The 24,450-nt window shown below is 40.2% G+C and overlaps 1 protein-coding gene across 18 annotated transcripts in view; it reads left to right on the forward strand.

The window, feature by feature from the left end:
* LOC309662755 (uncharacterized protein) overlaps nt 1-24,450 on the forward strand; it is a 131,502-nt gene that overhangs the window by 49,272 nt on the left and 57,780 nt on the right. For 7 of the 18 annotated variants that reach the window (XR_014264914.1, XR_014264915.1, XR_014264917.1 and 4 more), the window contains one exon: nt 10,835-11,027. The exons of 10 other annotated variants lie outside the window; for them this stretch is intronic. The gene's annotated coding sequence lies outside the window, so the exon portion shown is untranslated. One more of the 18 variants, XR_014264927.1, reaches the window with a different exon arrangement.

Below are 24,450 nucleotides of genomic sequence, written 5' to 3' on the forward strand. Positions count from 1 at the left end.
CATCATCCTGCTCCCCAGCCTCTAGAATCTGCTGTTCTTAATCCTCTGTGTGACCCTGTCACTTTCCCAAATACCCATCCTTGAAAACTCAGACGCCTACAAGGGAGAGACCACACCTCTTTCATAGTAATGGCTTTTGTTCCAAGCACAGAGCCTGATGTGTAACGAGTATTGCTGTCAATACATTTTGAATCATCAAAAGGCTCCACACTTTCTCTAATTCCATATCCCTATTTTTTATAGCTCTGTGATGCCCTCTCAAATCCATACTCTGCTTTCTTTTTTTTTTTTTTAATTTATTTATTATTTATTTTTGGCTGTGTTGGGTCTTCGTTTCTGTGCGAGGGCTTTCTCTAGTTGTGGCAAGCGGGGGCCACTGTTCATCGCGGTGCACGGGCCTCTCACTGTCGCGGCCTCTCTTGTTGAGGAGCACAGGCTCCAGACACGCAGGCTCAGTAGTTGTGGCTCACGGGCCCAGTTGCTCCGCAGCATGTGGGATCTTCCCAGACCAGGGCTCGAACCCGTGTCCCCTGCATTGGCAGGCGGATTCTCAACAACTGCGCCACCAGGGAAGCCCCATACTCTGCTTTCTATTTTCATGTGACTAGTCTTCTTGACTGCTCACCTAGAGAAGGGCAGCAGGATAGGCTGAAACTCTGAGAGTTAAATTATAGCTAATCTCATAATAGTGTTCAACAAACACCACCTTAAAAACAAAATGCTTCTTAGCTAGAAAAGCAGGACCTGACTGCAGGGTTCTTAATGAGGTTAACATAATTGAGAAAGAACGTGTTGACCCGATGGGGAGTTGGTATGTGGAAAAGACTGCAAGGGCTAATACGCCAGCAGAGCCTAGTCAAGGTCTGTTCAGGATATCTCCCTGTCCCAGGACGCAGCTTCCTCTGGGGATGCACAAAGCCCAGTTGTTTCAACTTTTTGTTGTTGTTGGATTTAACTTCTCTAGAACCAAACCTAACCAACTCCTATATTTCTGGCAGTCCCACAACTATTCCTTCAATTAGCCAGGCTCAGAATGTAAAAATGATCTCTGACTCCCCTCTAGTCCTCACATCTATTAATACTGGATGGATGCTTTTTCATTCTTACTCTTTTTCTGTGTCTTATTTTACTTCTCCCTCCTCTGTGCCACCCATAATTTATAAGGCACTCATTAAAACATACCCAGGCTAGTCCTTCCATTAGATCTCTTTGCCTCTTTCCACCCCTCCTGAGAGTCCTGCCCACGGCACCAGATTCCTCATCCTCTTGATGCCTTTTACTGCATAATGACTTAAGACTGAGGAACAGAGATTCCCAGCAGCCTTTCCATCCTGGTTTTTCAAATAGGCACTGCCTTCCTCAGCGAACCCAGTGGTTCCCCTCTGGGCAAGCATCACTGTGGGTTTCGGGCAGGTGGCTTTCTCCACCCTCTCCTGACCAGACTGTACTCACACTGGTCCCCCTGCCTTTACACTCAGGGTGCCCAATCACAGCCACACTTCAAAGTCCCATCTCCTCCTAAAAACCCCTGCTGAGATTCCTGGTGACCCTGAATCCTTCCTGAAGCTCTGGCCTTCTTTAGGTCCAAGGACATTTAGGTGAGATGGATTTTCCATGAAGCTAATGAGGCTTACACTTGAAGGCCCCCTTCCTTGGACAGCCCCCTCCAAGACTGTATACCTAATTTTTATTTATACTCTTATATTTTTTTCTGAAAGAAGATCTTCCAAGTTGTAAAAGCCTGAGGTCCTACATAATCTGGATCTGTCCCTGAACTTAGGCAGTTAATTCTATTCTTTCCTTGAAGTATTTTCTAATTAGTTAGTGTACGACAAACTTGTTTTCCCAGCTTGGCATGAGCTTCTTGCTACATAATGTTGTATAGTGTATAATGTGGTAGTTAAAAGGGTCAAAAGGGTCATCAGCGGAGGCCCCCAGACCTATATCCAGAATTACCTCTGCCATTTCCTAGCTCTGCGGCATGTTTTATTTCTCAACTTGATTGAGCCTCAGTTTCTTTATCTGTTAAGTGGGAATGATTATAGCGAGGGCTGCATTATAACTTTCTGAGGCCCAAGGCACTTTTGCCCTCATGGGATGCTTACTCCATAAAAAAAAAATCATAAATTATATTTTACGGCCATGTGAGTATAAAGACTAATATCCAGGGAAGATTATATTCCTTTATTTTTCCTTCGGATTCTAAAAGAAACTAAAACATTTTCATGGACCTCTGAAAGTATTGTGGACCCTAGGCATAGCACCTAGTGAGCATAATGGATAAGTTGGTCCTGATTGCGGTCTCCACACAGTAGAAGTCTGGTAAATAATAAATGAGACAATGCATGTAAAGCATTTAATAAAGTGCCTGACACACATTAGGTGCTCAATAGATGCTAGCCATTATTATTTTTGTTATTGTTACATTCCTCTTTTGTATCCTTCACAATGAATAAAAGAAAAGAAAAGTTTACTAAGTTAATTTACTAGAGCATATTTTACACTAAGCTATTTGTAGTGTTAAAAGATAAATTGAGACATACTAAAAATTTTAAAAATTTATTTGAGCAAAAATCCACTGGAATCGGGCAGCACCAAACTGGAAGTGGTTAAGAACCACTTCACACACAGGAGCTAAGGGAGAGACTTTTATAGAGAAAAAGTGGAAAGAAAGCAAGGAAACAATTTGATTGGCTATAGCTTTAAGCAGTTGCCTTGTTTGGGAAAGCCTAGTTGGCTGTTTGTGATAGGTTGTCCTTAGGTTTTGATTTATTCACCTGGATGCATTTCAGGCTTAGGTTTTGGTTTGCTTACATAGGCTACTAAGGTATTAAAGCCACATCAGTCTGATGGCCTTCTTGTTTAATTAATTTAACAGTAGCAATAGGCGTTGGGAAACAGAAATATCACTTTATTGTGTATCGTACTATACAATATCAATTAAAGCAGGGTATTATGTGTTTGCTTAAGTTTCCAGATTTGATGCACACCCTATTTACAAGAAGTGACTGCCTGCCAAGAAGGTGCTCAGGTACCTTCAACTTGAATTTCCCAGCAGAGACTCTTAAACACTAGATTCTCAGACTCCACCCAAGAGATTCTAGCTCTGTGGCTCTGGAGTGGGATCTGAAATTATGGCAATTTTGAAGAGCAGCTAGCTTTGCTGGAAATCATCATCATAGGCAGAGCAGCAGAGGACAGTGGTGGCTGAAAGGGTGGCATGTGAGGCTATAGCTAACCTCTTCCCAAACTCTATAACACCCACCTCCCAATAAAATGAAAACAGTGGGCCTGCTATGAAAATTCAGGTTCAAGTCAAGTCCCCTAGGTGCTCTTTTCCTGACCAGATTGCATCTTTAAGCCTCCTTAGTAAAGTAAGTCTGGAGTCACCAGCAGAAGAGATATAATCTTGATGACAAATTGAAATTGTAGTGGATTAACCACAGTTCAGGCATACGAAAATGGAGTCAGGAGGCCATTGAGGATCTGGTCTCAGACACATCTCTGCACCAATGAGAACTTGAACTTTCTTTGAACTGTACCAGACCCAAAGACACTACCAGCTGTATTCAGAACAACACTTGCCAGCTGCAACGTTATGGTCTCAAGGTCTCCCCTTGTAATTACGCAACCCTTTCAGACCCCAACCAACCCTTCCTTAACAAGCACCCTTACTTCTTGCCATCTCCAATTATAATTCTTGATAAGCAATTCATGTAACTAGCAGTAACCTTCAGTGTTTACCTTTGTAAACCTCCCGCATTTTGTAGTCTGGCAGAACACAATTCAAGTGCTTCTTGAATCTGTGTCTCCCAGGTTGCAGTCCTAACGAACCCCAAATTGGCACCTTTTTATTTCATTCGGGTCTCCGCTTTAGAAATTTTGGTTAACAACCCCTATTGTAGCTTTTAAGGAACTTCCAGGATAGATGTACACACAACACTAGGATGGGACATTTTCAGGACTGATTAAGTACTGCAAGCATTAAGCATTCATTCAAAGGAGTAAGTAAACACTACAGGCTGAGTTGCTGGGAGAGGCCTCACAGTGAAGAGTGACTTAAGCTGAATCATGGAAGAAGGCAGACCTAGGATGTGTCATGGTCGGGAAGAAAGAACACTGGACTGGGAATCAGGTGGTCTAGGAATGAACCTGGCTTTGCCATTCACTAGCTGGGTGTCTTTGACAATGAAGATATAGAAAAATATAAACCTGTCAACATCTCCTCTAAATAAAAGAAATCTGATATAAGAATATTAATATTTGCAGAAATATCATTTAATTCAAAAAGCATTATTGAGAACAAAGAAAGATACACATTATGGTAAGGAATCGTCCACCAGGAAGATAGAATCATCATGAACTTGAATGTACCCCCTCCCCCCCAAAAAAAAACAGTCTTGAAATATATGTTAATCTCCAAACTGGGAGAATTAAACACATATCTATCAGATAATGATAGGTCACGTATTTAAAACATTAATAAGCATAACGAATAATGGATTTGAACAAAAAGAAGGGGAAACTGAAGCACAGAGCTGTGAAATAACTTGCCCAAGATCATATAGCTAGTAAGTGACAGAGCCTAGACTCAAACCCAGGAAGTCTTCTACTGCCAGCCTGCAGCTAAAGTGGCATTATGAAAATGTGTTTACATAAAAATATTCCAAATAAGTCAATTAAGCATTCAATATTCAACTCAACAAGTTAGAAAATAAAAAACAAATCCCCCAAAGAACAAACAAAAATTATCAACACCAAAAGCTGGTTCTTTGAAAAGCCTTATAAAATAGATTTCTTAAAATATTGACAGAGAAACTCACAGAGAATGAAAATATAAGAGACAGATGTGAGCAAAGAAGGGGATGTAATTAGAGAAATAGCAGAGATTTTTTAAAATTATAAATGAATAGTATAAAGAACTTTTTGCCAATAAATTGAAAACTAAAAGAAAGTGTATTTTTCTAGAAAACAAAAATTAACAAAATTGCCAAAAAAAATGAATGAAACAATACCCAACAAAGAAATGGAAAGTAGTCAGGACTCTCCCAGTACTCCTCTCTCCACTTACAAAAAGAGAAGGTGCAGACAATTTTATGGTGTATTTTAACAACCCTTTAAAGAAATGATAATCCAAAGTTTTTAACGATTTACAAGGAGAAAGAGGAAGAGAAAGAAAGCCATGAACTTTATTTTATGAAGCTATAATTACCTTGACACCAAGATGGGGCAAGGACAATACAAGAAAAGGAAATTAAAGATGAAATTTTTCTAAGTAAAATATTACCAAAGAGGCCTTTAGTCTGAGTCACAGTGGAATCTATTTGCCACGTGGAAGTAGAAAGAAGGCAGAGGGAGTCTTAACTCAGTGAAACTGCTGTGTTCTCCTCACTGACCAGTTTCCCAGATTATGAAGAGTAGGGCATCCCCCAACATGCAAAGACAGTTTTTTAAATTGGATCCTTCTATGACCTGAAGAAATGTGTTCTTATTTCCCAGTGCCGTTACTACTGATACTTTGCTATTCTTCTTGATCTTAGGTAGGGTGGAACATGCCTAAGTTACTGTTCACCATTATAACCTCACCAGGATACCGTACAGTCAATACTAGATTACCTGAAGCTGCAAGAATTTTGCTGGAACCAATGACTCCAAGCTCCTTCTACAGCAAATTCCACAACAGGACTGCTTGTGGTTTGACCTGCTTTTGTTCCTCCTCTTTGGTCACATGCCTTATTATTTCCATTTTTATAGTCAACGCTTGGCTAAGTAGCAAGTTCACAAAAGGTTCTTGCAGACTGTCATTTGTCAAAATCTGTTTTCGTTTTAATTAATTAGTTAATTTAGTCTTCTTTATGCTGTGGATAAAAAGGCTCCCTGTATCAGAGATGGTACTTAATATGTTTTAGCTTTTCCTGCTTTTCAACAATAATCCAGTTGATAAGAGTTTTAAGAGCCATTTTATTTTATAGAATATATATAATTATATAATTTGCTATTTGCATATGGAAGACAGTATTGAATATTCATTAGGAATAAGGGCTTTGGAGTCAGAAAAGGTGGGATTCAAGTCTTGGTTCTTATAGAAAATGGTCTGGTTTTTTTGTTTTTCACCACCCTATGCGCCATACAGGATCTTAGTTCCCCAACCAGGGTTCAAACCCGTGCCCCCCTGCATTGGGAGCACGGAGCCCTGACCACTGGACCACCAGGGAAGTCCTCCCAATTGTTAATAGAGGTTACCTCTGGCATGGGGCAGGCACTCCACTTTTACTTTACCCCCCCCTCTGGATTATTTTAATGAACATGTATAACTTTTGTAACTTGAAAAGAAGAGAAGGGAAGGAAAGGAATAGGAAGAGAGCTAATTTCTGTGACCTGAGGCAAACCATTCTGCCTCTCTGTACCGCAGGTTACTCATGCATTCTATGGAGAGTAGTGAAGGGTTATTATGAGGAATACAGGAGATAATGCATATAAAGCATTTTGCTCTTCACTTGGCACAAATTCAGCATCCAGTAAATGTTAGCTCTTACCCCTAGGCAAAGTGCTTAACTCAGTATCTGGCATGTAGTAAGTGCTCCAAAAATGGTAAGCAGTCGAACAAACAAGCAAAAAATGGCAGGTATTCTTTCTTTCTTCTTCCAGTTTTACTGAGATATGATTGACATAAAGTAATGTATAAGTTTAAGGTGTACAGCATAATGAGTTGACTTACGTACGTCGTGAAATGATGACCACAGTACATTTAGTGAGCAGCCATCATCTCCTATAGATACAAGAGAAAAGAAAAAGAGAAACAAATTTTTTCCTAGTGATGAGAACTCTTAGGGTTAATTCTCTTAACTTTCATATACATAACATAACAGCAGTGTTAGTTGTGATTACATCCCTAGTACTGATTTATCTTCTAACTGGAAGTTTGTACCTTTTGACTGCCTTCATCCAGTTCCCCCTTCCAGCCCACCCCCACCACCACCTCTGGTAACCACAGTCTGATTTCTTTTTCTATGAGTTTGTTTGTTTATTTGTTTTCGAAGTAAAATTGACCTACAACACTATGTTAGTGCACAGCGTAGGGATTCGGTATTTCTTAGATCTCAAACTGATCACCACAATAAGTCTAATTACCGTCTGTCACATACAAAGATAGTACATAATTGCTGACTATATTCCCTACACTGTGCATTTCATATCCGTGGCTCACTTATTTTGTAACTGGAAGTTTGTACCTCAATCTCCCTCACCTATTTCTCTCCTCCTCCCACCCCCACTGCAAATGGTAGGTATTCTTACTAACTGTATTTTTAAATTTTATTTTGCTCATTCTTTTTTATGGCTAGAAGGTTTTCCTTGTATTTTGCTTTGAGCTATTTGCAGATGGTTCTTTGTTTTAAAGAAAAGATAGGCCCAAATTGAAGGACAGTCTTCGAAGTAACTGGCCTAGACTCTTCAAAAGTGTTAATGTCGTGAAAATAAAGGAAGATTGAGAAGCTATTAATGCTAGTTATTTCTGATATTGATCATTGAATATTCATTAATACCTGAAATTATATTAAAATAATTAGTTACTAAATAAATGTAGATAATGTAGAAACACTGTGATCCATCGCTAATAGGATGTAAATTGATATGACTTCCCTAAAGGATACTTTGGCCAAACCTTTCAAAAACAGAAATGCACACACCCCCTTGACCCAGAAATTCCACTTCTAAGAAATTATCCTGCAAAGATGCTTCTATTGGAGTAAGATGAAATGCTACAAATAAAACGGTATATTCATTGTATGAGCAAACTTTAGAAACTCACTGGACCATCAGTAATGGGATGCTTAAATAAATTATGATATACAGTAGAGTAAAATGGACTTCATAGACTGCTTTAAATATACTTTTCTGGAAGGAATTCCAAGAGAAGGGAAGTTAAGAGAATAAGGCAAAGTATAGAACATTGGGCAGAATGTGCCCCCATTTGTGTGTGGGGAAAATGTATGTATGTATGCAAGTATATACATTGATTTTATATGCAACTATTTGTATTTTATACGTACATATACATATATTTGTATACTTACATATGTCTATATACATACTTTTTAATACATTCATATATGTATGTATTTGTAAATGCATAGAATTGAGAAAACTGTGAGCTCCAGAGAGGAGACTGAGTTACCAGGAGACAGAGGGTGGGTGAGACTTATTTACCTTGGTATATACCATTTTGTGTTTTTTGTGTTTGGGGCAGTATACAGGTATTACCTATCAAAAAAACCCCAAAACTAAAGAATATAGAGACAATGCAGAATGTTGGAGAGCCAATCTGAAATCAGTTGAAAGGAGTGAACATTTGTCAACAGCGTGAGTGCAAGCAGATGGAAAGAGAACTGTACTGAACAATTCTCCAAATATAGAAACAGTCTACTGGAGAAAGTCAGACAAACATGGCGTGTCCAAAAATCTGTTTCCAGTTTAAAGCTTATCTTTTTATGGAGTGAGGATTTTCACATGACCTATTTCTTCTTTTTTTTTTGCAAAACTAAGGTAAAGGGGTTAATTTTATTGTATATGAATTAAACTTCAATTAAAAATATAATGATTTTTAAGAAGTTAGCGATGATAACACATTCATACCATGGAATACTGCTCAGCCATAGAAAGTAAGGAATTACTGATACACATACAAGTTGGATGAATCATCAAGGCATTGTGCTAATTGAAAAAAGCTTGTCTCAAGAGGTTCCATGCTGTAAGATTCCATTTATATGGCTTTCTCAGAGACAAAACTGTAAAAAGGAAGACAGATCAGTGGTTTTCAGGGACTAGGAGGGAGTGACTGTGAAGGGATAGTAGGAGAGAGTCTTTTTTAGAGGGTGGGTGACGAGATTGTTCTGTATCTTGCTCATGGAGGGTAGCTGCATGAATCTACACATGTGGTAACATTCATAGCACTTTACCTCAAAAGAAAAAATCAAAATAACTGTATGATAATTTATAAAATAAAAATGTTTTAGGTTAAAATACACACGCACACACACACACACACACACACACACACCCCAAAATGTGGGGATTCTTGCAAGAGCATAGCTCCATGGTAGAGTTCATAATTTTAGCATTTAAATTTTGATTCTGTACCAAGAGTCAACAGGGTTTTGCTGGTGATTTGAAATTGTAGTCACATTGTCCTTTTCAACATGGTAACCTTAACGCTCTCCATGATTCTCTCAGAAAAAGTCAGGAAGTAATTCCAGAATCTCATCATTACCAGAACACAGTGGCTACACACAGTACTTTCCCTCCCATGTGAATGTGCCAGCCTAGTAGACATTGGTGGATGGTCACGACATACCCGGTAACACCGTTTTACAGTTCATTGTTACAACACACCCCGGGTGCTGGCATGAAGATAACTCAACAGAAGTGAAGGACCACAGATTCTTGGGCAGTGTCAGATCTAGAAAAGCAATCGCAGCACCAGTTCCTTTTCCCACAGTGGCTTAGCAACTTCACGACTCTCCAAGGTAGAGAGGAAAATCAAGTCAAACGGGCCTTCTTGAAGACAAGGCATGAAATACCAGAGGTCATCTTTGTTCCTGGTGGTGACACTAAACAAGTGTTTGCTGATATAAGCTATTACACATTCTCCCCACTTCTCACCTAAGCAGTCAAAAGTTAGCTCTTTTCTTGGAGACGTAGATAGAGCAAAAATCCTACCTAGCATTCTTTTTCTTTTTTTAATTCTATGTATTTATTTTTTAATTGAAGCATAGCTGATTTACAATATTGTGTTAGTTTCAGGTGTACAGCAAAGTGATTCAGTTACATATATATGATTTTTTTCAGATTATTTTCCATTATATGTTATTACAAGGTATTGCATATAGTTCCTGTGTTACACAGTAAATCCTCGTTGCTTATCTATTTTATACATAGTAATGTGTATCTGTTAATCCCATACTCCTAATTTATCCCTCCCCACTTCCTCTCCCCTTTGGTAACCATAAATTTGTTTTCTATGTCTGTGACTCTGTTTCTGTTTTGTATATAGATTCATCTGTATTATTGTTTAGATTCCATGTAGAAGTGATATTTGTCTTTCTCTGTCTGACTTACTTCACTTAGTATGATACTCTCTAGGTCCATCCACGTTTCTGCAAATGTCAGTATTTCATTCTTTTTTTTTTTTAAGATGCCTTTCCTTTTATTTTTTTATTTTTAATATTTATTTATTTGTTTATTTATTTATTATTTATTTATTTTGGCTGCACCGGGTCTTAGTTGCGGCATGCGGGATTTTTAGTTGCAGCATGCGGGATTTTTAGTTGCAGCATGTGGGCTCTTAGTTGCAGCATGTGGGCTCTTAGTTGCAGCATGAGGGATCTAGTTCCGGGGATCAAACCCGGGCCTCCTGCATTGGGAGCATGGAATCTTAACCACTGGCCCACCAGGGAAGTCTCTATTTCATTCCTATTTATGGCTGAGTAATATTCCATTGCATATATGTACCACATCTTCTTTATCCATTCATCTGTTGATGGACACTTAGGTTGCTTCCATGTCTTGGCTATTGTAAATAGTACTGCAATGAATATTGGCATGCATTTATCTTTTTGAATTAGAGTTTTCTCTGGATATCTGCCCAGGAGTGGGATTGCTGGATCATATGGTAACTCTATTTTTAGTTTTTAAAGGAATCTCCATAGTGGCTGCATCAACTTACATTCCCACCAACAGTGTAGGAGGATTCCCCTTTCTCCACACCCTCTCCAGCATATATTATTTGTAGACTTTTATTCTTTCATAACCTACTTATTTTACACATTTGTCCTAGACTTCATCCCAAATAACCCTAGAAGAAGCCACTTGTTATGGAGCAAAATGGGCCGATGGCTTGAATTATCCCTCCACTGAGGAAGAAACTATCCTAAGAAGGCTGCATAAAGTACTTCCTGGTTGAAAGGGCTCTGGCGTCAGCGTCTTGAATTTGAATCCCAACTCTGAAATGTATCAGTTTGTGACCTTAAGTAAGTAACTAAACTTCTCTGGCCTCAGTTTTCTTAATTATAGGTGCTAAAGGGACTTACTGAACTGGGGATAAGATTAAATGACATAATGCCTATAATGTGTCTAGTATGAGGCTTAATGAGGCTTAATGCATATTCAGGACGTGTGAACCATTTTCACACGCGAGGTCATTAATGTGACCAGGAAGGGGTGGGAGGTTCCAGGAAGGTGTTTAAATCCCTTTTGCCGCCCAGTTCCTCTACTGTGTTTAGGGTGACCTACCACATTCCCAGTACAACTTGGCCTGCTTCCCTGCTAGGCTGGTTCCCATCCCCTTATGTCCTTTGCTGAGCTGCCAATCAATCTGGGAAACTAATCATCACAGAGATGTTAGTGACTTTATTTGACTTCTCCACTGAGAGAGAGGTGGCTTAAGAAGTGTACTTTAGGCTGGGAGCAGCTGGGGCCAATCAGCAGCCTTCAGGTAATACCTCTTTCCATACAGGTCAGCCCCGCAGCCTGGGCTGTGAGTCGGCCACCCACCTTACACTACCGGCTGGTTGGGTAGGTGGGTGAGGCCACCCTTCTCATGCTCCAGGGTCCCTGTGCACATTGATGACGCCCATCTTTCTGCTTCCCTTCCTTTCCTTTCCTTTCCCTCCCAGATCAGAGTGCAGTAGGGCTCATTAAAGCTTTATAGGGATAGTGCCAATAAAGAACTTCAGGAAATGGGCTTGGTCTGGAGAAGACTTATTAGTTAAGATCAACTGTATGCTCTGGGAGTCTTTAGGTGGCCATTGCTTCCATTGGTGTTTAATATTTATTGCTTCCTCATAATCTTTGAGCTGCTATCTTGCCAGTTTTAGGAAGACTGGGGAAAAAGTCCTATAAATGTTTGTTTTCTACCACATAATATATTTACTCTTTGGCTTGAAATTTTTTTTTTTTTTTTAAATATTGAGACTACTTTTTTTTTTTTTAATTAATTAATTTATTTTGGCTGTGTTGGGTCTTCGTTTCTGTGCGAGGGCTTTCTCTAGTTGCGGCGAGCAGGGGCCACTCTTCATCGTGGTGCACGGGCCTCTCACCCTCGCGGTGTCTCTTGTTGCGGAGCACAAGCTCCAGACGCGCAGGCTCAGTAGTTGTGGCTCACGGGCCTAGTTGCTCCGCGGCATGTGGGATCTTCCCAGACCAGGGCTTGAACCCGTGTCCCCTGCATTAGCAGGCAGATTCTCAACCATTGCGCCACCAGGCAAGCCCTGGCTTGAAATTTTGAGTTTTGTGTTTCTTATATAAATTATGAATAAAAAAATAAATAAAAATCACTACTGCTTTCCGGCCAAACATAAATTATTGTGCAACAGTATACTATGTATAAGAATATCGTAGGAAATTGGAAGGGTTATTCCTAGATGAATTTGATACAACACAATGATAACACAGTATTAATAATGGAACTATGAGTGAAAAAAGAATCCATAAGTCCCCAGAACCTGTGAACATGATGGTACACAGCAAGGGGGATTAAGGCTGCAGATGGAATAAAGGTTGCCAAGGGGTAAGAAGTGGATTTATGTAGACATATGTTGCCACATCCCTTTCCTATTCAGTTGTTCCCTAAAAAAACCATATTTCTCTCCTTCACCTGCACATGTACTTTCTATTCTCAGTCCTTTCAAATATGCCATATTCTCTCCCAACCTCAGGGCCTTTGCTCATTCTCTCATCTACTGGTTAAGTCCTGTTGTTCCTGAGATCACAATTTCAGGTTGATTCTTTCAGGAAGTCTTCCCTCATTTCCTCCACTATAAGATTACCATAGCAGGACTTCCCTGGTGGCACACTGGTTAAGAATCCTCCTGCCAATGCAGAGGTCACGGGTTCGAGCCCTGGTCTGGGAAGATCCCACATGCCGCGGAGCAACGAAGCCCGTGCGCCACAGCTACTGAGCCAGCGTGCCACAACTACTGAAGCCCACACGCCTAGAGCCTGTGCTCCGCATCAAGAGAAGCCACTGCAATGAGAAGCCCGCGCACTGCAATGAAGAGTAGCCGCAGCTCGCCACAACTAAGGAAAGCCCGCGCGCAGCAACAAAGACCCAACGCAGCCAAAAAAAAAATGATTACCATAGCAACCTGTGTGTCTTCATCTTGGTATTTCTCACACTGAGTTGTAGGCTGTTTACCTGCTAGGTTCACCTCCCTCCTCCAAGACTGAGAGCTCTATTAGGTAGGGGATATTTCAGTTTTTTTCATTATTGTGTCATCAGTACCTAGCACTACCTGGCACAGAGTAGGAACAATACATATCTGTCAAAAAAAGATCTCTCCATCCTATGGCAAAAGCAATAAATATGTAAACTTGGCTGGCTATTGACTCTTTTCCAAATGCCTGAAATCTGAGAGCTCAAAGCAGTTTTTATATCTGAATGCCACATAGCAAAGAAAGGGCTCTCTTTGAAGTTAGTGGGCCCAGAGAGAGTCTGTTATCAATAGACCTACCTCCTACCTGCTGCTGGAGGAATTTGTCACAATTCTGAAGAGTATCCAAGAAGATACGGTTCCCGGAAAAATCAAACCAGTGATCTTTCCAGAGCCCCTCCTTTTAGGAACCCAGTACAATCCGTCTATTCATCTTTCTGGTAATGATTTTTTTTTTTCCTCCTCAAAGCACTCAATTCATTTTCCATCGCTGGCATGTAATCCAGAAATAATAGAGGTCAGCCTAGTATAACTCATATCCGAAAAGGGAAAGTGCCGACACCCTGAAAGAAAAGCTCTGAATTAAGTATTCCCGAAAATAAATCGGGGGATATGAAAAGGCCTATTCAGTAGATGATGCCTCTTTTTGTTGTTTATTATAAACATGGTTCCCCAATAGAAAGAGTTACATTTGAAAACACTGCTCTGGGAGTCTTTGTGATTATATCCCAGGATTCAAATCTGAACATTTCTTCTTATTCTATTTTCTAATAAAGCTTTACTCAGAGGTGCTAAAATTTGAACCCATTTTTAAAAACCCTAAACTCCCACTGTGTGGTGTGTGCAGTCAAAGCCAATGACCAGAGCCCTGGTGAACATGTAACGTGAACGAGAAATAAACCTTTTTTTGTTGTTTTAGCCACTGGGATTGGGGGGTTCTTTGTTTCTATAAAAGGAGTGATAATTTCCTGTCAACCCTTTGAGTTCAAACCTTGTTGAGAAGTGGACACAAGAATCAGACAGTTGGAGAACAAAATACTCAAAGGGCCAGTTTGGAGAATGGAGCGTAGATATTAACCAAAATCGGGTTCCCTAACAGCTTTCCCTCTAGATTGACCCTACCCATCCCAAACTTCAAGGCTCCCCATTCCAAGGCCAGATCCTGACATAGAAAGCTTACCTCATGGAGAAATAGAATGAGAGATTCTTGAGGAGAGGTAGGGCAGAGAAGTAACAATGAAGCACAGGGGCTAAGCTGAGCATGCCCAGTGCCCGCTCCCCATCACCAGTCAGGAAGGCACCCGTCCAGGGGAAGAGTTCCCATCCTTCCCCTTCCTGAGGCAGAAAAACCCACAGTTGAAATAATGGAATGTTGATCCAGTTAATAAGCACAAGGGCAAAAGCTAAAGAAACTCACAGGACCTTCTTTCACCTAGTTTTGAAAATGACCGGTATTGTAGACACTAAATTCATGCATGGTGGGCTCTGTCCTGGGAGATAGTGTGCAAGGCCATCTATCTTCAGGGAAAGCAGGACCCTGCACTGTTTCTGGGATTGTGGGAAGCTGGGTCCAAAAAACCCTATCTGGATGATAATAGGTTGATTTGAGCTCTAAGACCACCTCTGAAGGAGAAAATGTACCACAGGACAGCCTGGATAGGGAAATGTGAAATAAAAAGAGACAGCCCTATTATTTTGGCTTAGTATAAAGAAAGGGCTCTGGGCCTGATTAGAGGTATATCAGCCTCAGTTATTGTGGAAGCTTTACCCCATTTGCCTTCCCCAGCTGCTGCTTCCCTCATTTACCAAATGAACGGTGTTTAGAGCTATGTATTTAAATCTGGGATTTTACTGTGCGTTTGGTCACAGAAGAAGTATGGAATTTAGCTTTAAGTTCATGGCAAGGAAGTGAATTGCTGAGGAGATGGGGCACCAGTTTTAAGCAGGAGAAGAAGCATGATGTAATGACACCTTGGAAAAAACAACCAACTCATCCTGTGATTGTCATGTGGGATTTATCAGCTGAGTAATAAACACGTGTTTGACTTCCAAACCAACAAAATGCCTTTGGCCTCTACCAAGTTGTAAATCACACACACATAGACACTCACACTCTTAGAGAAAGTCAGGATAATTGAGATTAATGATAGATGATAGATAGATAGATAGATAGATAATAGGGAGGAAGGAAGGAAGAAGGAATGTTTCTCTTTCTTTTAACAGTTTATAAACTATATAACAAATTGAGTCATTTTTGGTCAAATGCCTTTTTTATGTGTAACAGCTAAGAAACCACGAGGTCATCATGTGAAAAGGAAGAGTCTGGCATTACATCTTAAATAGTCATTACCTTCCTTGCATGAATATAGGGGAAAAGGTTTTCATATTAGTTTATTTTTGTAAAGCAATCTGCCTCAGCTGATCCTAAGACATCACTTAGATGAACTACACAGAAGCTAAGGAACTGCCAGGGTAGGCCTACATCATTATTCTTGCTATTGCAACTCACTCTTTCTTTTGCATAAAGCTTTTCTACTATTTGTTCATTTCCTTCACAATTTTTTGTTTACTATGTAGGAGCCTGAATAAAATTCCTGGAAAAGTATACTTAGGACCTGTTTTCAGATGGCTGTTCTTTTTTTTTCCTCTGAGGTTCCCCAAACTCAAAACATTAATGTTTCTCATTGCATTGCATATGTTTTTCATATGTTTTCTTAAATGTTAGTAGCTGATTATGAATGAATGTTATTTCTTCCCTGGAGAATATAAGTAGTTTAGTTTAGATGAATTAAATGATAATCCTTATTCTGATTGGTTAGATTTCAGTTTAGGTTTAGTTTATAAATTTTATTAAATGGATGTTTCAGAGAGCTATGGTTAGCTTCTAGGAAATTTTCAGCCAGAGAAGCACATACGTACGTGCTTGAAAGCCTTCTTCATTAATGAACACCTTTTATCAGTAGTTTTAATTTCAGGTTAGGATTTATGATTTATTTGGTTTCTGCTTGTTGGCAACCATTCTATTTATCGTATAAATTTTGCTGTGACATTCCAGCATGGCTCTAATATGTGAATGAGACAGAATCTCACCAGTGAGATGTGTTTTCTGATGGCATGGCTCTAATATGTGAATGAGACAGAATCCCACCAGTGAGATGTGTTTTCTGATGGCTTTAAATCTGAATTATGGTTTTCTGTCTTGGATTATTTCTAAACTCTAGTCATTCTTCCAAGGTGGGTAAGAGCAGCAATGAGCCCTAAGACCCCAGAGGAAAAGATGCGAGTCCATTTTCTGTAGTAAAAGATATTGTAATAATTTCTGCCCACTGTAGCTTTTTGATTACAAGAATAAATACAGATAGCTGCTCACTATAGGCCATTTGCTCTGTCTGTTCATCCTAGAATATTTAAACATCCCAATATTCCTGGCACCGAGGGGGTTACTGGGACGTGGGACTTTCAGTGTTAAAACTGGTGAAGTTCTGGGTAAACCAGGACAAGTTGATCACCCTAGGTGGTTCCAAATTCAGAAAGAGCGCAGTCCCTGATTTGGAGAATTCAGAGGTCTGACTACCATAATGGAAATACAGTGGATCTGGAAATACAGTTCACTGGCTCCAGGTTTGCCTTAAAAGGACGCAGGGAGACTGTATCTGTTCATGGCCCATAGAGGGTCAGGGCCTCCTCTCAGAAGTGCAACTTTCTTAACTGCTACCACACTTCTAAGGATTCCTTCTTGGTGTAGACTCTGGCCCTACAGACCACGTGGGTTGTCTTTACCTCCTTAAGTCTGTAATGGGTTTGCTGAAGATAAAAAATAACATCCTCAGCTATTGACTATTTAAATAAGTGCTTTCTTCTTTTTTATTTTTTAACAGGTTTATTGAAACATAATTCACATACCATACAATTCACTCACTTAAAGAGCACAAATCAGTGGTTTTTAATGTATTCAGAGAATTTTGCAACCATCTCCACAATCTAAGATCAGAAAATTTTCATCATTCCCAAAGGAAAGATTATACCTATTGGCAGTCACTTCAGATCCCTCTCTCCCTCCAGCCCTTGACAACGACTAATCTATTTTCTATCTCTATCAATTTGCCTATTCTGGACCTTTCACATAAAGGGACTCATACAATATGTGCTCTTTTGAGCCTGACTTCTTTCAGTTGGCATAGGTCTTCAATGGTCATTCATATATTAGTATTTCATTCCTAGTTATAGCTGAATAATACTCGATTACATGCATACACCACATATTTTTATCCATTCATTCATTGATGAATATTTTGGTCATATCCACTATGGGGCTATTATGAATAACGGTGTTAATGCACATTCATGTAAAAATTTTTGTGTGGACTTATGTTTTCAATTCTTTTGAGTACACAGTAATGAGAAGAATTTCTGGGTCATATCATAACTCTATATTTAAACTTTTGAGAAACTTTCAGACTAATTTCCAAAGTGGTTGCCCCACTTTAAATTCCTACCAGCAGTGTATGAGGGTTCTAATTTCTCCATATCTTCACCAAGAGGATGTTATTTTCTCTATTTTTTATTTTAGGAATCCTAGTGAGTGTAAAGTGGTACCTATTACGTTTTTTAATTTTTTTAATATTTATTTATTTATTTTTTGGCTGTGTTGGGTCTTCGTTGCTGCCTGTGGGCTCTTCTCTAGTTGTGGAGAGTGGGGGCTACTCTTCGTTGCAGTGCACAGGCTTCTCATTGCGGTGTTTCTCTTGTTGTGGAGCACGGGCTCTAGGCACGCGGGCTTCAGTAGGTGTGGCACGTGGGCTCAGTAGTTGTGGCTCGCGGGCTCAAGAGCGCAGGCTCAGTAGTTGTGGCGCACAGGCTTAGTTGCTCCGCGGCATGTGGGATCTTCCCGGACCAGGGCTCGAACCCATGTCCCCTGCATTGGCAGGTGGATTCTTAACTACTGCACCACCAGGGAAGCCCCCCTATTATGGTTTTGATTTGCATCTCCCTGATGACTAATGATTTTGAGAATCCTGTCACATACTTATTGGTCATTTGTATATCTTCTTTGGAAAAATGTCAATTCAAGCTGTCTTCTATTTAGCTAAACCAAATCAAACAAAGACAAAACAAAACAAAAAAATAGTACGCATAAAGTGAACTAAGTTTCAGCTGCAGAGTAGATAGACTTTTAGGTCTCCTGAGCATGCACTTTTCTGTAACTTCTCAGAAAAATTAATCTTCTGACAGCAGCATAGTTGCCACGGACTTACCTCTGGCCCAGGTGCTCTACAGTGAGGTGATAAACATGCAAACTCCTTCACCCAGCAACTCCACTCAACTTTTGTGATAGGTTAGATTTAGAGTTCCTGGAGAACTGGTAGGATGCCAGTCAATCTGGTCCTTAACCACTCACTCATTTGTCAGTCCAAGCATGCAATTGTTCTTCCAATGGCAAGTCAGCAAGAAACAGTTGGTGAGTTCAGCTATGGGATGGACATTGGAAGGCAGGAGAGACTTATTATCCATCATTGCGATGTTACCTGGTTGCATTTGGTGTTGGCAGGAATACGGACAACTGTGTTACCTGAGAGAAGCAATACTTTGACATGCTTGACCATCAGTTCCTGTGATTTCGTTGTTCAGCTCAGTTAGAAAGCATTACAGAATATAAAGCAAAAAAGTTTGGATGTGTAGTAAGTAAGTTTAAAAGTCCTAGAATATTGAGTGGTGGATGAGCCCTATTGGGGAAAACTTTAGGGTGCCTTGAGGTGGCACAAAAGTACTGGGGCACATTTCAAAGGAAAGAGAGGATGCAGGGAATTGTGTCCACTGTTGATTCTGTCACACACCCAGACTGCAGACCAATAGAGGTCTTGTCAGATGATCCTTACCATTCCTCTCTAGCTCAGAAAAAGGTAGATTAGAAAGAACTGCTTTTAGAGGGAGGGAAATTGTGGGATCGATTCATCAATAGTAGACAAAGGCTTCATTTGGGGCCCATCAATCCAGGAATCCTTCAGTTTGTAGCAGTCTGAAGGTTAGCAGATAACAGTCTTCTAAGAATTTCCCCTGGAGCTGGAAAAAGACAGCCTGAGCCTTGGGACAGCTAATCAACCTCTTGGAAGAGATGGCTGGCTTTTCAATTCATCAGTATTTGTTTTCTTGCTCTTACATACAGAATTCAAGAGTGTAACATGAATGTGTAAAACTTTTCAACTGTAACAACAAAGGTAACACTTGGTTGAAAGGTTAAAAGATTCCAAATGTCTCTTGTCTTCCTAGGAATTCTTATCTACTTTGCTTTCCATTTCTCTGTTGATTTTTTTGAAACCCTTAAAGAAAAGTCACCTGCATACTCAACAGTAGGATATTATTTTTATCCCATAGGGTGAATTAATGACAAATAGAACACCAGGACCTAAAATATGGGGTCTCATCCCTTCTCTTTTTGAATGTCAATTCACAGTGTTTCTCCTTGTTTGCTGCCCCAAACAAAATTTTATCTCTTCTGTTTTCTTTTTTTTCCAGTTTAGACAATGTTTACTCTGTTAGCTATAATTCTATGATTTGAAGAAGAAATAAAGTTGTGGGCAATAAAAATATCTGAGTTATGTGATACTGTAATCATCTGTAATGATTCTTTTAGCATTATTACATAATACTTTAGATTAATGATCTATAATAAAATTTTTCAATGAAGAGGACTTTTATTCCAAAAATCTATCAATTGTATTAATTTAAAATTAATGGATGCTCATTAAATTATTTTTAAAAATTTACTGAGCACCTAATGTGTGCCAGGTATTTTTCTAACTGTTGGAGATAAAACAGTAAAAACAAAGACCAACAATCTGAATAGGACCATATCTATTAAAGAAATTGAATCAATAATTAATAACTTTCAAATCAAAAAGCACCAGGCCCAAATGGGCTCACTGCAAATTCTACCGAATATTTAAGGAAAAAAAATCATACAGTTCTCTACAATCTCTTTCAGAAAATTGAGGCAGAGGAAACACTTTCAAACTCACTCTATGAGGCCAGCATTACCCTAATACCAAAACCAGACAAAGACATTGCAAGAAAACTACTGTTAAATGGAATATGTATATATGAAATGGAATATTTATAAATGGAATATTTCCTGCCATGTCAATAAACAAATTATGTCACAGTCATCAATGATTGCAGCCCTCCAACGTGAGCTGGTGAGCCCTGAGGAAACTCAGGGCTGAAAAGAATACCTGCCATCTAGCAGCCATCAGACTGCAGCCACTCCCTGCAGTGAGCCCTGAGGAAACTCAGGATGTGAAAATACAGGCCCCAGATAGCTGAGGTGCATAGCAAAGGAATAATTTCAGTGAGCCCAGACTCTTGCATCTTCCCATACACAGAATAGCACTAAATTCCTTAACTTGAGATATCTGGTTTTCTTTATTTAACAATAATCTTTTGACGTTCCCTATTACCTGCTCTCTGTTGCAGAACTCCTATATATCCTGGCTCCTCCCCTCGCCTCCTCGGAGCAGTTTCTCAGAGTTATCTGAAACAAACACTGTCTCCCAGGCTGCAGTCCTCATTTTGCCCCAAGTAAGACTTAACTTGCAACTCTCACGTTGTGCATTTTTTTAAGTCAACACTATAGACCAATATCTCTCATGATCATAAAAGCAAAAATCTACAAAAATATTTGAAAATCCAATCCAACAATGTATAAAAAAATAATGCAACACAATCAAGTGGGATTCATTCTAGGTAAGCAAGGCTGATTCAACATTCAAAAATCCATTAATGAAATGCTGAAGAAGGTGTGGAGAAAAGGGAACCCTCCTACACTGTTGGTGGGAATGTAAATTAGTGCAGCCTCTATGAAAAACCGTACGCAAATTCCTTAAAAAAAATAAAAATAGCATATGACCCAGCAGTCCCACTTCTGGGAATATATCTGGAGAATGAAAACTCTAATTTGAAAAGATACATGCACCCCAGGGTTCATAGCACCACTATTTACAATAGCCAAGACATGGAAGCAACCAAAGTGACCATCAACAGACGACTGGCTTAAGATGTGGTGCCACAACTAAGAGTCCACATGCCAAAACTAAGAGTCCGCATGCTGCAACTAATAGTCTGCATGCCACAGCTAAGAGTCCGCATGCTGCAACGAAGATCCTGCCTGCCACAACTAAGACCCAGCACAGCCAAAATAAATAAATAAATGAATATTAAAAAAAAAACAACAACAAACTCTCAACAATTCAGGAATAGAGGGGAAGTTCCTCAACTTGATAAAGAACACGGGCAAAAACCCTACAACTGGGACTTCCCTGGTGGTTCAGTGGTTAAGAATCTGCCTTCCAATGCAGGGGATGTGGGTTTGATCCCGGTCGGGGAACTAAGATCCCACATGCCATGGGGCAACCAAGCCCGCATGCTCTAGAGCCCGCACACCACAACTAGAGAGCCCACGTGCTGCAACTACTGAGCCCGCATGCTCTGGAGCCCACACACCACAACTAAGACCCAATGCGGCCAAATAAATAAATAAATATTTTTTTAAAAAGCAACCTACAACTAACATCATACTTAATAGTGAGAAACTAGACACTTTCTCTCTAAGATCATAAATGAGACAAAGGTGTCCCTGCTCATCAATGCTTTCAACATGATACTGAAAGTCCTAACTAATGCACTAAGACAAGAAAACAAAAGAAAAAACATAAGAATGGGAGGGAGAAATAAAACTGTCCTTGTTCACAAATTACATTATCATCTACGTAGAAAATCTGAAAGAATCAACAAAAAGCCTTCTGGAACTAATAAGCAATTATAGCAAGGTCACAGGACACAAGGTTAATATATGATATACAAAGTCAATCACTTTCCTATATACCAGCAATGAACAAGAATTTGAAATTAAAAATACATTATTATTTACATTAGCACCACTCAAAATGAAGTACTTAGATATAAATCCAACAAAATATGTCCAAGAGCTAAATGAAGAAAACTGCAAAACTCTGATGAATAAAATCAAAGAAGGACTAAATAAATGGAACAATGTTCTATGTTCATGGATAGGAAGACTCAATATTGTCAAGATGTTAGTTCTTCCCAACTTGACCTATAGATTTGATGCAAAAGCTTGGCCTCTCTGCACCAGTGCTGAATCGAATCTCAGAGATAGAGTTCTGGGTGAAGTAGAAAAGAATGGCTTTGTTGCTTTGCCAGGCAAAGGGGGACAGAGTGGGCTCCTGCCCTCAAAAACTATGTGTCCCAACCTGGGAGGATTTGATGAAGAGATTTATAGCAACAGTTCAAGGGTGGGGTTGCTGACAAGATTAGGGTGTGAGCAGGGCGTGCAGGTGGTCAGTCTCCTAATCTTGATGAGCTTCTCTGGTCCCTTTAATCTTGTGTCAGGTGGTTTCTTGTCTGCTCCTCCCTTGACTAGCAATTTTTCGAATCTGCCCTTTGGAACTCAGGGAAGGTCATGGAAGCTGGACCCTTGCCTACAAGAAACTGGGGACAAAAAGATTTCCATGCCCAGGAGCCCCACAGGGTCCTTCTTGGTTTTGGATTTAAGACAATCCAAACAAAATCCCAGCAAGTTATTTTAAGGATATTGGAAAAATGATTCTAAAGTTTATATGGAGAGGCAAAAGACCTCAAGTAAGCCACACAATACTGAAGGAGAAGACCAAAGCCAGAGGACTAATATTACCCAACTTTAAGACTTATTATAAAGCTGCAGTAATTAAGACAGTGTGGTATTGGTGAAAGACAAACAAATAGATCAGTGGTATAGAATTGAGAAGCCAGAAATACACTTGAAACTGTGTAACTCAGATTGGGACTTTTAACTGAGATCACACACCTGGTCTCAGGACTTAATGAAGCTCAGGTTCTTGATGTCTCATCACACAAGGAATTCAGTGAGAGACAAAGTGATAGGTAAGAAGTGGATTTATTTAGAGAGAAACGCACCCCACAGACAGAGTGTGGGCCATCTCAGAAAGCGAGAGCGGCACCAGGGTATGGTGTTGTCAGTTTTTATAAGGGTGGGTAATTTCATAGGCTAATGAGTGGGAGGAGTATTCCATCTATTTTGGGGAAAGGGTGGGGATTTCCAGAAATCAGGCCACCGCCCACTTTTTGACCTTTATGGTCGGCCTTGGAACTGTCATGTCACCTGTGGGTGTGTCATTTAGCTTGCTGATGTATTACAATGAGCGTATACTGAGGCTCAAGATCTAGTGGAGGGCTTCCCTGGTGGCGCAGTGGTTAAGAATCCGCCTGCCAGGGGCTTCCCTGGTGGCACAGTGGTTAAGAATCCGCCTGCCAGGGGCTTCCCTGGTGGTGCAGTGGTTAAGAATCCGCCTGCCAGGGGCTTCCCTGGTGGCACAGTGGTTGAGAATCTGCCTGCTAATGCAGGGGACATGGGTTCGAGCCCTGGTCTGGGAAGATCCCACATGCCGTGGAGCAACTAGGCCCGTGAGCCACAACTACTGAGCCTGCGCGTCTGGAGCCTGTGCTCCACAACAAGAGAGGCCGCGATAGTGAGAGGCCCGTGCACCGTGATGAAGAGTGGCCCCCGCTTGCCGCAACTAGAGAAAGCCCTCGCACAGAAACGAAGACCCAACACAGCCAAAAAAAAATTAATTAATTAATTAATTTAAAAAAAAAAAAAAAAGAATCCGCCTGCCAATGCAGAGGACATGGGTTTGAGCCCTGGTCCGGGAAGATCCCACATGCCGTGGAGCACCTAAGCGCATGCGCCACAACTACTGAGCCTGTGCGCTAGAGCCTGTGAGCTACAACTACTGAGCCTGTGTGCCACAACTACCAAAGCTCACGTGCCTAGAGCCTGTACTCCATAAGAGAAGCCACCGCAATGAGAAGCCCACCCACCGCAACGAAGAGTAGCCCCTGCTCGCCGCAACTAGAGAAAGCTGGCACGCAGCAACGAAGACCCAACGCAGCCAAAAATAAAATAAATTAAATAAAATAAATAAATTAAAAAAAAAAAAAAAGATCTAGTGGAAGTTGACTTGTCCGCCATCTTGGACCTATTTTGTTCTAATCAGTTTATGTCATGTCCTCGGGCTATGTCGTTCTATTAAATGTTGTGCCCTGCCCCCTTCCCTCCTGTTTCAGACTCACAAAAATCTAGTCAACTGATCTTTGACAAACAAGCAAAGGCAATATGATGGGGGAAAGGTAGTATTTTCAGTAAATGGACATGCACATCCAAAAAAAT

Source organism: Balaenoptera physalus (assembly GCF_965194825.1).
Source record: "Balaenoptera physalus genome assembly, chromosome: 6".
Taxonomy (NCBI): domain Eukaryota; kingdom Metazoa; phylum Chordata; class Mammalia; order Artiodactyla; family Balaenopteridae; genus Balaenoptera; species Balaenoptera physalus.